The sequence below is a fragment of the Syngnathus typhle genome, linkage group LG4 (assembly GCF_033458585.1).
Source record: "Syngnathus typhle isolate RoL2023-S1 ecotype Sweden linkage group LG4, RoL_Styp_1.0, whole genome shotgun sequence".
Classification (NCBI taxonomy): Eukaryota; Metazoa; Chordata; class Actinopteri; order Syngnathiformes; family Syngnathidae; genus Syngnathus; species Syngnathus typhle.
The window spans coordinates 7,583,514-7,599,301 of record NC_083741.1 but is presented as its reverse complement, the minus strand read 5'-3'; the positions used below and the strand labels follow the sequence as shown (position 1 = coordinate 7,599,301).

Below are 15,788 nucleotides of genomic sequence, written 5' to 3'. Positions count from 1 at the left end.
TTACATTATGAACAAAGCTCCGTCGGGCAGCACTAACCTGGATGCTGGTGAAGAAACATCATCATGGGTTTAAAGTCCGTGTTCCAGGCGCCGCTGGGTTGTACTGGATTCTCAGTATGGCTTTCTTCCACCGGGGACAGTCCATGGCCATCTCGTGGTTGAGAGTCCTATACCGAGAAAATCTTTGGAGCAAAACTTTTTACAGCCGGATGCCTTTCCTGACACCAACCCAAGGGGAAATGCTGGTGAAGAAACCATCCTCCAATCTCACGTCTTAATAGAATCGTCAACAAATGCAGAAACCACAGAAGGTCGGTAGTGTGGCCGAGCGGTCTAAGGCTCTGGATTAAGGCTCCAGTCTCTCCTGAGGCGTGGGTTCAAATCCCACCACTGCCATTTATGCATGAATTCAGGTTTTTTCGTCTTGCCCAACTCCTGTCAGTGCAGCTGCGTAAAGTATCAGGACTCTGAAAAGGTATAAATATACAAATATCAATCTTTGCCTTTCATTCTAACCTTGAGTACTAGGGGTGTAACGATTCATCGATACACATCGATTAATCGATATAATGCTCTACGATTTATAGGCATTGATGCTAAACGTAAACATCGATTTATATCGCCGTGTTTGACCTCGGACATTAGACGCGACTTTATTTTGAAATCCAGTTCATTGTTGCTTTCTTCCTCTTTCCGGGAGCAGTGCGCGGCAAGAAGACGAGGAAATTTGCTCCCCTTTGGGCTTCAAGTCATTAGTTTGGAAGCACTTTGGATTCCAAAGGAAAGATGGCTCAACGGACAATTAAAATTATTGTAAATAAATAGTTCAGTAATGCACTTTAAAGTTAATGGTATTACAAAAAAAGAAAGAATATTCATTTTTCTTTACTTATATGAGAATAAATATAGAAATTTGATAAAGTTCAGTGTTAAAATAAGCACTTTGTATACCAGTTCAAAAAGTTCAAGTTCAAAGTCAGCTTTATTGTCAATCCCTTCATATGTCAGAAACACAAAGAAACCGAAATTTCGTTTCCTCCATCCCACGGTGACGAGACACAGTACACGATAAACATACAAGTAGACGACACAATATAAAAACAAGAAGGCACAAACAATAACTAATAAATAATAAATAAATAAAATGAGTGATGAATAAATAATAAACAAATAACCCAATAAATAAGAGGAGCAAAACCGAGCCAGTGTGCGTACAGCAGACAGTAAGCATAGCGCAAAGTACAGGACGCTACGCAGAAAGGGGGGGCGAGTTCAGGATCCTAACAGCCTGGAGTATGAAGCTGTTGGAGAGTCTGGTGGTGCGGGAGCGCAGGCTCCTGTACCTCTTCCCAGAGGGCAGAAGCTCAAACAAAGAGTGAGCGGGGTGACTCACATCACTCACATCACTCACAATCGTGGTCGCCTTGCGGGTGAGATGGGAGGTGTAAATGTCCTTCAAGGAGGGGAGCGAAGCACCAATAATCTTACCAGCCGTGTTCACTATGCGCTGCAGGGCTTTCAAGTTGTAGTCAGTGCAGCCGCCACCCCAAACAGCAATACAGCTGGAGAGGACGCTCTCAATGGTGCCGCGGTAAAATGTAGTCATGACGGCCGGAGGAGCGCTCGCTCGCCTGAGTTTCCGCAGGAAGTACAGGCGGCGCTGGGCTTTCTTTGCCAGTGATGCGGTGTTGGTGGACCAGGAGAGATCCTCACTGATGTGCACCCCCAGGAACTTGGCGCTGCTCACTCTCTCCACCACAGCACCGTCGATGGTCAGCGGCAGGTGTTGGGTGTGACCCTTCCGGAAGTCCACAACAATCTCCTTGGTCTTGTCGACGTTCAGCAGGAGGTTGTTGTCCCTGCACCACGTGGTCAGAAGGTCAACCTCCAGCCTGTATTGAGTCTCGTCTCCCTTGGTGATGAGACCCACCAGAGTCGTGTCGTCAGCAAACTTCACTATGCGGTTGTCGCTGTAGGTCGCAGTGCAGTCGTGCGTCAAGAGGGTGAAGAGCAGCAGACTGAGCACGCAGCCTTGGGGGGCCCCCGTGCTCAGCGTGATGCTGGCGGAGATTTTGTCGCCAACACGTACCACCTGTGGCCTCTGACAGAGGAAGTCCAGTAGCCAGTTGCAGAGGTAGGTACTGAGGCTCAGCGTGTCAAGTTTACTGATGAGGCGTTGTGGCACAATGGTGTTGAAGGCAGAAATGAAGTCCACAAACAGCAATCTCACATACGAGTCCCTTTTCCCCTTTTGGGTGAGGGCTGAGTGGAGGGCAAAGCAGATGGCATCCTCAGAGGACCGTTTGGCTCGGTACGCAAACTGGAAGGGGTCAATGGAGGGGGGGAGAACGGACCGGATGTGCTCCAAGACAAGCCGCTCAAAGCACTTCATGATGATGGGCGTAAGTGCCACGGGGCGGTAGTCATTGAAGCAGGACGGAGCGGGTTTCTTCGGCACAAGTACGATGGTGGCAGCTTTGAAACACGACGGGACGATGGCCTGCTGCAGGGAAGTGTTAAAGATGTCCGTGAAGACATCCGTCAGCTCACCAGCGCAGTCCTTCAGCGCACGACCCGGGATGTTGTCGGGGCCCGCCGCCTTACGGATGTTGATAGCGGCAAGCGCCCTCCTCACGCTGTCGGCGGAGAGGCACAGGGGCAGCTCGTGTGAAGGGGGAGTGGCCTTCAGCGGGCAAGTGCTGTTCTGAGCGTCAAATCGAGCAAAGAAGCGGTTAAGGTCATTGAGCAGACGGACATCCCCTTCACAGCTCTGCGGTGCGGGCTTGTAGTCCGTGATGGTCTGAATGCCCTGCCAAAGGCTCCATGCGTCCCTGCTGTCCTTGAAGTGGGCGGTAATTTTGCAAGAGAACGCCCTCTTTGCTTCTTTGATGCCCCGGGACAGGTCGGCCCTCGCAGTCCTCAAGCCAGCCGCATCCCCCGCTCTAAAGGCTTTGTCCCTGGCCCTCAGCAGCCTGAAGACAGCCCCCGTCAGCCATGGCTTCCGGTTAGCCCGAGTGACGATGGATTTTGAGTGAGTCACATCATCAATGCACTTCCTGATGTAGAAGGAAACAGAGTCAGTATACTCCTCAATGTCTGTCCGATCGTCGCAAGTGGCAGCCCTCCTAAACATGTCCCAGTCAGTAGAGCCAAAGCAGTCACGAAGCGCATCAGAGGCACCCTCAGGCCACACCCGTACCCGCTTTCGAACCGGCCTGGATGCTCTCATCATTTATCTGTATGCGGGCAAAAGCATAAAAGTGATATGGTCAGAAGATGGGGGAGGGGAGCGGCTTTGAAAGCTCCTTTATGCGAAGAGTAGACCAGGTCCAGGAAGCTGTCGCCACGCGTAGGAAAATTAACATGCTGGTGAAGCCTCGGAAAAACAGACTTCAGATTAGCATGATTAAAATCCCCAGCGAAGATGGTGACACCGTCAGGGTGCGCTGTCTGTTGTTCACTGACAGCCTGGTACAGTTCACTAAGAGCCGCGATCCTGTCGCCTTCGATGTTGGAAGGCGGGATGTAAACCGCGACCAGCAGAATCGCGGTAAATTCCCTTGGCAGGTAAAAAGGACGGCACTTAATGATCACAAACTCTGCCAGGGGCGAGCAGTGCTTGCATACCACTACAGAGTCCCGCCACCATTCGTCACGGATGTAGACGCATATTCCACCTCCACGAGATTTTCCCCCTTGTACAATGGCCCGGTCCGCCCGATAGCACGCTAGCCGCTCCAGATGTAGGGCAGAGTCCGGAATGTTGACGGTCAACCAAGTCTCAGTGAACACGAGCACACAGCAGTCCCGCACTGTCCGGTTTGTAGATCGCAGCAAGCGAATGTAATCCATGTTGTTGTCCAGCGATCAAACATTCGCCAGAAGAATGGAAGGCACGGCCGGGCGAGCAGGGTTGGCCGCCAGCCTGGCCCGGACGCCCCCGCGCTTGCCCCTCTTCAGCCTCCTCGCACACCACTTTCGACGCTTCCCAACCGGGGGAGGAATAGCAGACAAGCCCGGCGACGCTTCAGGACGTAGCAGTCCGAGCTCCTTTAATGTCCCCGCATCAAAGTCCAGAACTCGACAAAACTCGCTTTCGCCGATGTCAAGCAGAACCTGCCTGCCGTACTTGTAGCACGACTCAGTACGACGAGACGAACAAAAAAAACTGCCGGCCAAACACTCATTAGACGGACAAAACACCGTTTGGGTGGGACAGAAAGAGCTCGCTGCGTACGCACGCGCCGCCATCTTGAAAATCTACTAATATACTACAATACTCTTGTAATTTCCTAAATAAAGAGTTTGCAGTACCTTGTTGATTTTGCGTATGAATTGTTATAAAACAGGATATTGTTCTATATTTTTTATTTAAAATAAAAATATCGATCGTGGAGCACTATATTGTGATGTATCGTGAATGAATCACAGCAGGCTTTAAGATATCGGCAAATATCGTATCGCGGTCCTTTGTATCGATATGATATAGTATCGTGACAAAACCCGCGATTTACACCCCTATTGAGTAACCATTTACAGTAATCCCTTGTTTATCGCGGATAATTGGTTCTAAAAACCACCCGCGATAAATGAAATGCAGACTAACGAGTTAGCGGTAAGATGCTAATTCGCAATCGTGTTAACACGTGAAAACAGACTTCTAAAGGAATGTAAACGAACATTTGGAGCAATACTACATTGTCCTAAAGGTTAAACACATGTTTCCTCAATTTAGAAGTTTTATTATGACTTTCAAATGTTTTTTAATTTGGAGAAAAACTCCGCGATGTAGTGAAGTCGCGATAAATAAAACGCAAAGTAGCGAGGGATCACTGTAACAGGTAACGACATTGTGTATTTGGACTGAGAATGGTGAATGAAGGCACATACATGCCGCGCAATCTGTATGCATTGTGGATGGGACGCAGCACAGCCAACGTGTGGAAATTATTATCCGCACAACATTTCTTCTCAAAAGCATGACTTAAAAGAAGGTCCAAAGCTTTGCAGACACCACAAATCCCAAATAGCAGAGGATGGTTTCGATCCATCGACCTCTGGGTTATGGGCCCAGCACGCTTCCGCTGCGCCACTCTGCTGTATAACACAGGTTGTTCATGATGTCCTCCAATTGGCAAACAAGCATTCGGGTGCCAGGCTTCAAAATTTGGGTGCGTATTATACATGGGTACAGGCTTTTTTCCAGCATCGACATGCCATTTTTAGGGTGCGTATTATGCACGGGGGCGCATTATGCATGGAAAAACACGGTAATAAATAAGAGGAGCAAATATGGAGCAAGTGTGCATACAGCAGACAGTCAGAATATAGCGCAAAAGTACAGGCCGCTACGCAGAAGGGGGGAGACAGTTCTATGTATCCTTCGATAGCAAAGTTTTAATATCATTCTGATTCTGATTGTCACTCATATTGTTTCGCATCCGTTGTGTACAGGCTTCATTACATTATGAAAAAAGCGGGCAGCACTAACCTGGATGCTGGTGAAGACACCAACTATTTATCCTCCAATTTCACATTTTAATAGAATTGTCAACAAATGTCACTGTGGGAATTGCATCAGGTCGGTAGTGTGGCCGAGGGGTCTAAGGTGCCGGAGTTAGGTTCCAGTCTCTCCTGAAGGGTGGGTTCAAGTCCCACCTCTGCCACCTATGCATCAATTCAGGTGTGTTCTTCTTGCCCAACTCCTGTCAATGCAGCAGCGTAATGTATAAGAACCCTTCAAAGGTCTTTGCGAAATATCAATCTTGGCGTTTCATTCTAATTTATAGTAATCCCTCATTTATCGCGGATAATTGGTTCCAAAAACCACCCGCGATAAGCAATGTTCCCTCTAAACTGCGCGCGTGCGCAATGGCGCACTGCCCGCACATTCTCATCCTGAACTCGCTCCCCCGTTCTGCGTAGCGTCCTGTACTTTTACTGTCTGTACTGTCTGTATGCACACTGGCTCTTATTTGTTGTGTTATCTGTTTGTTTATTATTTATTATTACTCTTATTATTTATTGTTTGTGCCTTTTTGTTTATGATGTTTTTTACTTTTGCGCTATGCTTGCTCGCTCCGTTTTGCTCCTCTTATTTATTGTGTTATCTGTTTATTTATTATTTATTCATCACTCTTACTGTTGATTGTTTGAATTTTTGCCTTCTTGTTTTTATATTGTGTCGCGTACTCGTATGTCTATCGTGGTATGTGTCTCGTCACCGTGGGATGGAGAAAAACATAATTTCGGTCTCTTTGTGTGTTGTGACATGTGGAGAGATTGACAATAAAGCTGACTTTGACTTTGACTTTGACTTATATGCGCCGTGCAGGTTAGCTAGCAGGTTAATTGATGCTAATCCAAAGCCCGCATCATGGCGCAACGAACAGGCAGCGATACATCCACTCACAAAGCCACAGTAAAAAAGAAATACAGTTCTTTTAAGATGGAATGGCTGTCGGAGTATGTGCAAATTGAAGAAAAAGCGCTGAAATTGGGTGAGATTTTTTCTTTTTCAAGTGAGCGATGCCAAAGTAGCAAGTGAGTTTTCAGAGGGAAAAATGTGGACTGAATGGAAGCTGGACTATCTTAAGCGTCACGTTCAGCATAAAAGTAATTTAAAAGCTGTCGAAACTGTACGAAGACTCAAGATGGGACAGGGGAATGGTACTTTATTGCGGGAGAGCGCAAAAGAAAAAAGGAACGAGTTGTCACACAAAACAAAATCGGACCCTGAACAAGTTAAAGTTCACATTGACAATATTTTACTTGCCATCAAAATGAATGCATCAATGCTGTCAGTTCAACAAATCCACGATCACATGGCAAAGTATGTGAGTACACCACCGTGACGTGCGGTGAGGGTTGGGGTTGGTGAGGCACTGACTCAGAGTCAGATTTACAAACGTACTGTATGACCCTAAGGCACTGAGTCGCAAGTCATTTTTACATGCATACATGGTTGTTATACGATTGATTAAATTTAATAACATTTTAAACACACCACTCTACATTTAAACACACCACTGCAGTATACTTACCTTTACTTGTAAATGAAGTCCATTCTCCTCTCCTTCTGGACGAAGATCACCAAATGATTCCCAAGCGCGGCACCGCTGCTGCTCACTGCTCCCCTCTCCCCCAGGGGATGGATTAAAATCACATGGGGATGGGTTAAATGCAGAGGAAATTTTTCACCACACCCAGATGTGTGTGTGACAATCATTGGGTGTAAGGGAGTGGAGAATACAGCCAAGTGCGTAACGATATAGACCTTTATTGCGGGCGGGGGGTAAGGTGGGCGAAGCATGAGGCTGTGGCAGGTGGCGGCGATTCCGCTGATAGGGGGGCGTGGTCCTGTCACACAGGTGGCGCCAGTACGTGACATTGGGACTTTATGACTTTACTTTAGATCTCGATGAAGCAATAAAGTCGATTTTTGGCAGCACAACCACAAAGCCAGTCTTTTTTAGAGTACCAATCCTTTTGAAACAAACGTGTTGTAGTCCGTCCCGGGAGGCCCGTAGTTTGAATTAATCTTCGCAAATCTGGCGTTGGTCTTCCCTTACTTATGGTTTCTTGCTTTGACTGAAAGTCAAGTTTTGAAGTCAAGTCAAGTCAAGTTTATTTGTATAGCCCTAAATCACAAGCAGTCTCAAAGGGCTTCACATAGACAGAAATTGACAATTATTCTCAAAGCATCCCCTGATCTTAAGCTCCCAAAAGGGCAATGAAAAACTTAAAAACCCCTACCGGGGGAAAATGAGAAACCTTGAGAAGGGACCACAGATGGAAGGATCCCCCTTTCAGGATCACCAGGTTGAAATGGATGCAGAGAGGGCACAAATGATACAACATGAAAATCAATGAAATAAAAAGTGGATGTCCATGTCAGAGCAGAGGGCTACCGAAAGAGCCCTCAATTGTCCTGGCAGTGTCTTCGAGGAGGTTGAGCTGCAGTTCCCCCATCCTGAATTGGCCCACGAGAATCCAGATAGCCGCTGTCAGCATGGGTGCCACCTAACCACCTCCCCGGCCGGCGGGGAGGGGGGAGGGAGGGGGTGGAGAGGGAGAGAAAACAAACTCCAGCCGAATCGGCCACTACAGGTTAGTTAAAGGCCATGTCATAGAAATGTGTCTTTAAACGTGTCTTAAATGTTTCTACTGAGGTAGCAGTCCTAATATCCATTGGTAGGGCATTCCAAAGCTCTGGAGCCCGAATAGAAAATGCTCTAGAGCCTGCAGACATTTTCTTGGCCCTCGGTGTCGCTAAAAGGGTAGCGTTTTGCGAACGAAGGTTACGAGACGGAACATAAGGAACAACTAGGTCGACCAGATATGAAGGCGCTAAGCCATGCAGTGATTTATAGGTTAATAGAAGAACCTTGAAGTCACATCTTAAATGGACCGCGAGTCAAAAGGTTTGCCCACCCCTGCTCGACAGCATTGCAAAGACATCGGGGACGATGCCTCTAGATTGATTGACAGACTGGGGTGGTGGTTCCCCTCTTCAAGGAGGCTGTGTTCCAACTACAGAGGAATCACACTCCTCAGCCTCCCTGGTAAGGTCTATTCAGGAGGAGCAGTGTGGTTTTCGTCCTGGCCGTGGAACAGTGGACCAGCTCTATACCCTCGGCAGGATCATCGAGGGTGCAACGGATTAGCTCAACCAGTCCACATGTGTTTTGTGGACTTGGAGAAGGCGTTCGACAGTGTCCCTTGGGAGGTTCTGTGGAGGGTGCTTCGGGAGTACGGGATGCCGAACGAAGTGATAAGGGCGGTTCAGTCCCTGTATCATCGATGCCAGAGCTTGGTCCGCATTTCTGGCAGTAAGTCGTATTCATTCCCAGTGAGGGTTGGACTCCGCGAAGGCTGTCCTTTGTCACCAATTCTGTTCATAACTTTTATTTTATCTTTATTTTAACTTTTTATTTTATTTCATCATTATTTTTATCATAGGTAGCTACACTTCAACTGTGAGAGAGAATGTGAAAAAAAATCCCAGAAATCACATTGTAGGATTTTATTTGTAAATTATGGTAGAAAATGAGTATTTGGTCAATAATACAAGTTCAATTCAAGACTTTGTAAAATGAACTTTTTGAGCAATGACAGAGGTCAATTGTTGTTTGTAGGTTTGCACACAGGGTATGTAGTATTTTGGGCCATTCCTCCATTCTTCAAGACTTTTGGGGCTGTCGCTGGGCAACACAGGCTTTCATTTCCCTCCACCGATTTTCTCTGGGGTTGAAGTCTCAAGACTGGCAAGGCCACTCCAGATCTTTGAGATGCTTCTTACCGAGCATTTGGCGTGGATGCAGATGAGGTGAGAAGTCTATCTGTACGGGCAACGACCGACCCTTAAGTTCAACGAAGATTGAAAAAAAGGGTTGTTCCTGATCCTTGGTTTTTACATGACTATGGCTTCTGTATTTTAAATTGAAGTTGAGGATTCTAGGTAGGTAGTGTGGCCGAGCGGTTTAAAGCACTGAATTAAGGCTTCAGTCTCTCATGAGGAGACATATTCCATGTGAAACCTAATTGACGTGGAGTGGTGTTGATTTCATGGGGAAAGTTCAGCTGTGCAGCGGAGACACCAGCCCTCATGTTTCAGTCCCTTGCCTGGAACTGGAACATGAGGGCTGGTGTCTCCGCTTCTCTCCCCTTTCCTCACAAACCTAACAGGGAGCTGTTTGGCTGCAGACTGGTTGTTGGAACTCTTTTCTGCTGGTCTCGAGAACTTCGGCCAGCTTCGTCAGGACTGGCGCCATCTATAGCGTGCCTGTGTCAGTGCTCTTTTGTAGCCTGACAGTAGGTGCTGTAGGCTTGCGTTAGGTGCGCTGCACAAGGGACAGCTCCCTTCCTTGCCAAATCACTGGCGGAGCATTCTGTGGCTAAGTTGCCCTGATCAGAAAGCTGTCTGGCTTGCGGCATCTTCCACAGGTAAGCCCAGCTGAGAGGTCTCCCCTTCCCAAGTGGTCCATCTCCTTTGACGACCCTGTGACGCGGCCTTGATGGTGGACTGCTCCTGCTTTGATCTTGAAACTTCTTCCACGACCAAGCTTTTCGTTCCCTCTTTGTGGCCTTGGACCAGAGTCGTGGAGGCTCTTCCCAGCCAAGCCCCACTCTCCTTTCTTGCACCTTGCCAATTATTTCCTGATGTTGAAGCCTGCCGATAGCACCACAAGTGCAATTCTCACAGTAGGATCTGAGGACTATTTTAACTCAAGAACGAACCTGACCTTCTCCTGCTTGTAGCCCAAGGTTATGGACTGGATCGGCAGTTGCAGCGCGGTTGCCCCGAACAAGCCCGTGTCAGAGAAGCCTTTCGGTAAACCGAGCCATTTCCGAATGTAGGAGTTGGCTTAGTATGTCCAGCCCGTTCGCTGTTGAGGATGGAATGTTGCTGATCTTCAGTGGCCACATGACCCTTTGGTACAATGCGAAGTTGTAGCACCACAATTTGTGCGTTCCGGGTAGCTGGCTCTTGTCGGTGATCGCCAGGCCTTCTGCGAGTTGTTTCTTCTTTGTTACATTATCAACAAGGCGGTGTAGGACAGCACTTTTGGGTGCTGTGTGGGGAAACTAGCTATGTATCTTCCGATTTCAAAGTTTTAATCTTCTGATTGTCACTCATATTGTTTCGCATCTGTTGTGTACAGGCTTCATTACATTATGAACAAAGCTCCGTCGGGCAGCACTAACCTGGATGCTGGTGAAGAAACATCATCATGGGTTTAAAGTCCGTGTTCCAGGCGCCGCTGGGTTGGACTGGATTCTCAGTATGGCTTTCTTCCACCGGGGACAGTCCATGGCCATCTCGTGGTTGAGAGTCCTATACCGAGAAAATCTTTGGAGCAAAACCTTTTACAGCCGGATGCCCTTCCTGACACCAACCCAAGGGCAAATGCTGGTGAAGAAACCATCCTCCAATCTCACGTCTTAATAGAATCGTCAACAAATGTAGCAAGCACAGAAGGTCGGTAGTGTGGCCGAGCGGTCTAAGGCGCTGGATTTAGGCTCCAGTCTCTCCTGAGGCGTGGGTTCAAATCCCACCACTGCCATTTATGCATCAATTCAGGTGTTTTCTTCTTGCCCAACTCCTGTCAGTGCAGCTGCGTAAAGTATCAGGACTCTGAAAAGGTATATATATATATAAATATTAGGGGTGTAACGATTCATCGATACACATCGATTAATCCATATAATGCTCTACGATTTATTGGCATCGATGCTAAACGTAAACATCGATTTATATCGCCGTGTTTGACCTCGGACATTAGACGCGACTTTATTTTGAAATCCAGTTCATTGTTGCTTGCTTCCTCTTTCCGGGAGCAGGGAGCAGTGCGCGGCGTTGTTGTGTTGTGAGCAGAGCAGGCACGTGAAAGGGGAGTCGACAACTAGTACGCGGCTCCTGGGCTGGTGCTATGGCTAGTGTCCAAAAAGACGAGGAAATTTGCTCCCCTTTAGGCTTCAAGTCATTCGTTTGGAAGCACTTTGGATTCCAAAGAAAAGATGGCTCAACGGACAAGACACGTGCAGTTTGTAAATCCTGCCATGCGGTGATCAAATATTCAGGGACCACAAATCTCGCCGCACATTTAAAGAAAAAACACGACATCAAAGTTCAGTGTTAAAGTAAGCACTTTGTATACTACAATACTCTTGCAATTTCCTAAATAAAGAGTTTGCAGTACCTTGTTGATTTTGCGTATGAATTGTTATAAATCAGGATATTGTTCTATATTTTTTATTTAAAAAAAAAAATATATCGATCGTAGAGCACTATATCGTGATATATCGTGAATGAATCGCAGCAGGCTTTAAGATATCGGCAAATATCGTATCGTAGTTCTTTGTATCGATATGATATCGTATCGTGACAAAACCCGCGATTTACACCCCTAATAAATATCCATCTTTGCCTTTCATTCTTACCTTGACTACCCATTTACAGTAATCCCTTGTTTATCGCGGATAATTGGTTCCAAAAACCACCCGCGATAAGTGAAATTCGCTAAGTGCGGTCACCAACAGACTAACGAGTTAGCGGTAAGATGCTAATTCGCGATCGTGTTAACACGTGAAAACAGACTTCTAAAGGAATGTAAACGAACATTTGGAGCAATACTACATTGTCCTAAAGGTTAAACAAATGTTTCCTCATTTTAGAAGTTTTATTTTGACTTTCAAATGTTTTTTAATTTGGCAAAAAACTCCACGATGTAGTGAGGTCGCGATAAACAAAACGCAAAGTGGCGAGGGACCACTGTAACAGGTAACGACATTGTGTATTTGGACTGAGAATGGTGAAAGAAGGCACATAGATGCCTCGCAATCTGTATGCATTGTGGATGGGTCAACCTCCACGCAGCACAGCCAACGTGTGGAACATATTATCCGCACAACATTTCTTCTCAAAAGCATGACTTAAAAGAAGGTCCAAAGCTTTGCAAACACCACAAGTTCCAGTAGCAGAGGATGGTTTCGATCCATCGACCTCTGGGTTATGGGCCCAGCACGCTTCCGCTGCGCCACTCTGCTGAGTAGCATGGGTTATTCATGATGTCCTCCAATTGGCAAACAAGCATTCGGTTCCAGGCTTCAAAATTTGGGTGCGTATTATACATGGGTACAGGCTTTTTTCCAGCATCGACATGCCATTTTTAGGGTGCGTATTATGCACGGGGGCGCATTATGCATGGAAAAACACGGTAATAAATAAGAGGAGCAAAAATGGAGCAAGTGTGCATACAGCGGACAGTCAGAATATAGCGCAAAAGTACAGGCCGCTACGCAGAAGGGGGGAGACAGTTCTATGTATCCTCCGATTTCAAAGTTTTAATATCATTCTGATTCTGATTGTTCATTACATTATGAAAAAAGCGGGCAGCACTAACCTGGATGCTGGTGAAGACACCAACTATTTATCCTCCAAGTTCACGTTTTAATAGAATTGTCAACAAATGTCAATGTGGAAATTGCATCAAGCCGGTAGTGTGGCTGAGGGGTCTAAGGTGCTGGATTTAGGTTCCAGTCTCTCCTGAAGGGTGGGTTTAAGTCCCACCCCTGCCACTTATGCATCAATTCAGGTGTGTTCTTCTTGCCCAACTCCTTTCAATGCAGCGGCGTAAAGTATAAGAACTAGGGGTGTAACGATTAATCGATATAATGCTCTACGATTTATTGGCATCGATGCTAAACGTAAACATCGATTTATATCGCCGTCTTTGACCTCGGACATTAGACGCGACTTTATTTTGAAATCCAGTTCATTGTTGCTTGCTTCCTCTTTCCGGGAGCAGTGCGCGGCGTTGTTGTGTTGTGAGCAGAGCAGGCACGTGAAAGGGGAGTCGACAACTAGTACGCGGCTCCTGGGCTGGTGCTATGGCTAGTGTCCAAAAAGACGAGGAAATTTGCTCCCCTTTAGGCTTCAAGTCATTCGTTTGGAAGCACTTTGGATTCCAAAGAAAAGATGGCTCAACGGACAAGACACGGGTAGTTTGTAAATCCTGCCATGCGGTGATCAAATATTCAGGGACCACAAATCTCGCCGCACATTTAAAGAAAAAACACGACATCAAAGTTCAGTGTTAAAATAAGCACTTTGTATACTACAATACTCTTGTAATTTCCTAAATAAAGAGTTTGCAGTACCTTGTTGATTTTGCGTATGAATTGTTATAAATCAGGATATTGTTCTATATTTTTTATTTAAAAAAATATATATATATCGACCGTAGAGCACTATATGGTGATATATCGTGAATGATTCGCAGCAGGCTTTAAGATATGGGCAAATATCGTATCGTAGTTCTTTGTATCGATATATCGTATCGTGACAAAACCCGCAATTTACACCCCTAATAAGAACCCTTCAAAGGTCTTTGCAAAATATCAATCTTGCCGTTTTATTCTAACCTGGACTACCCATTTATAGTAATCCCTCATTTATCGCGGATAATTGGTTCCAAAAACCACCCGCGATAAGCAATGTTCCCTCTAAGGTGCGCGCGTGCGCAATCATGCACTGCCCGCACATTCTCAGCGCACAAGAAAATCTATCCAGCGCATAAACATCATCAACATAACGTAGTAATTAATATTAGATTATAATATATTATATTATATTACATCAATAATATTATATTAATATTAGTTCTAATCTAATTAATTCGCCCAATAATGTTTATTTTTTTTGTTTCTCACTCAGTGAGTGACAGGTGTCCAGCCAATGATATGATACGGTTCACTTACGGTACGAAGCCAATCATGGCATTGACGGCGCTTGCGTCTGGGCCCTGCCTATATGCGCCGTGCAGGTTAGCTAGCAGGTTGATTGATGCTAATCCAAACCCCGCAACATGGCGAAACGAACAGGCAGGAATACATCCATTCACAAAGCCACAGTAAAAAAGAAATACAGTTATTTTAAGATGGAATGGATGTCGGAGTATGTGCAAATTGAAGGTGAGCGGTGAGATTGGGTGAGATTTTGTCTTTTTCAAGTGAGAAAGGTCTACTCTGCAAACCATGCAGCGATGCCAAAGTAGCAAGTGAGTTTTCAGAGGGAAAATTGTGGACTGAATGGAAGCTGGACTATCTTAAGCGTCACGTTCAGCATAAAAGTAATTTAAAAGCTGTCGAAACTGTACGAAGACTCAAGATGGGACAGGGGAATGGTACTTTATTGCGGGAGAGCGCAAAAGAAAAAAGGAACGAGTTGTCACACAAAACAAAATCGGACCCTGAACAAGTTAAAGTTCACATTGACAATATTTTACTTGCCATCAAAATGAATGCATCAATGCTGTCAGTTCAACAAATCCACGATCACATGGCAAAGTATGTGAGTACACCACCGTGACGTGCGGTGAGGGTTGGGGTTGGTGAGGCACTGACTCAGAGTCAGATTTACAAACATACTGTATGACCCTAAGGCACTGACTCACAAGTCAGTTTTACATCCAAACATGGTTGTTATACCATTCTTGATTAAATTTAATAACATTTTAAACACACCACTGTACATTTAAACACACCACTGCAGTATACTTACCTTTACTTGTAAATGAAGTCCATTCTCCTGTCCTTCTGGACGAAGATCACCAAATGATTCCCGAGCGCGGCACCGCTGCTGCTCACTGCTCCCCTCTCCCCCAGGGGATGGATTAAAATCACATGGGGATGGGTTAAATGCAGAGGACAAATTTCACCACACCCAGTGACAATCATTGGGTGTAAGGGAGTGGAGACGACCAGGCGGGGGGTTAGTACTCCGTCGAAACGTCCGATTGCTCGTTGGACGCAGGATCGACAGACGCGGGGGCAGAAGACTCCGGCACCGGCGGACAAGGCCGCCTCGGGCCCTTACCCCTGGGCCCCTCAACCGTCCTCGGCTGTCCGCGCCGGGGGCCCGGTTGGTCTGGGTGACAGCGATGGAACACCGCGATGAGCGAACGGTCGAGGATCCAGCGGCTCGGGACCCAGGAGCAGTGGGCGTCGTCATAGCCCTCCCAATCCACCAGGTATTGGAAGCCACGACCGCGCCGCCGCGATCGGAGCAGGGAGCGGACGCCGGAAGCCGGGCCCCCCTCGACGAGCTGGGGCGGCGGCGGGGGCACGGGCGCCGGCGCCAATGCGCTCTCAAAGACGGGCCGCACACGGGACACGTGGAACGTGGGGTGTACCTTCATGGACTCCGGAAGGAGGAGACGGACGGCCTGATCACCTTCTGGATGGGAAACGGTCCAACAAACCGCGGCGCCAGCTTGCGGGACCCC

At 46.8% G+C, this 15,788-nt stretch overlaps 2 non-coding genes across 2 annotated transcripts; both read left to right on the top strand.

Moving 5' to 3' along the window:
- Positions 1-314: 314 nt before the first annotated feature.
- trnal-aag (transfer RNA leucine (anticodon AAG)) lies at positions 315-396 on the top strand. The gene has a single exon. It is a non-coding gene; the product is annotated as a tRNA-Leu (tRNA).
- Positions 397-10,984: 10,588 nt separating this feature from the next.
- On the top strand, positions 10,985-11,066 carry trnal-uag (transfer RNA leucine (anticodon UAG)). The gene has a single exon. It is a non-coding gene; the product is annotated as a tRNA-Leu (tRNA).
- The last annotated feature ends 4,722 nt before the right edge of the window (positions 11,067-15,788 follow it).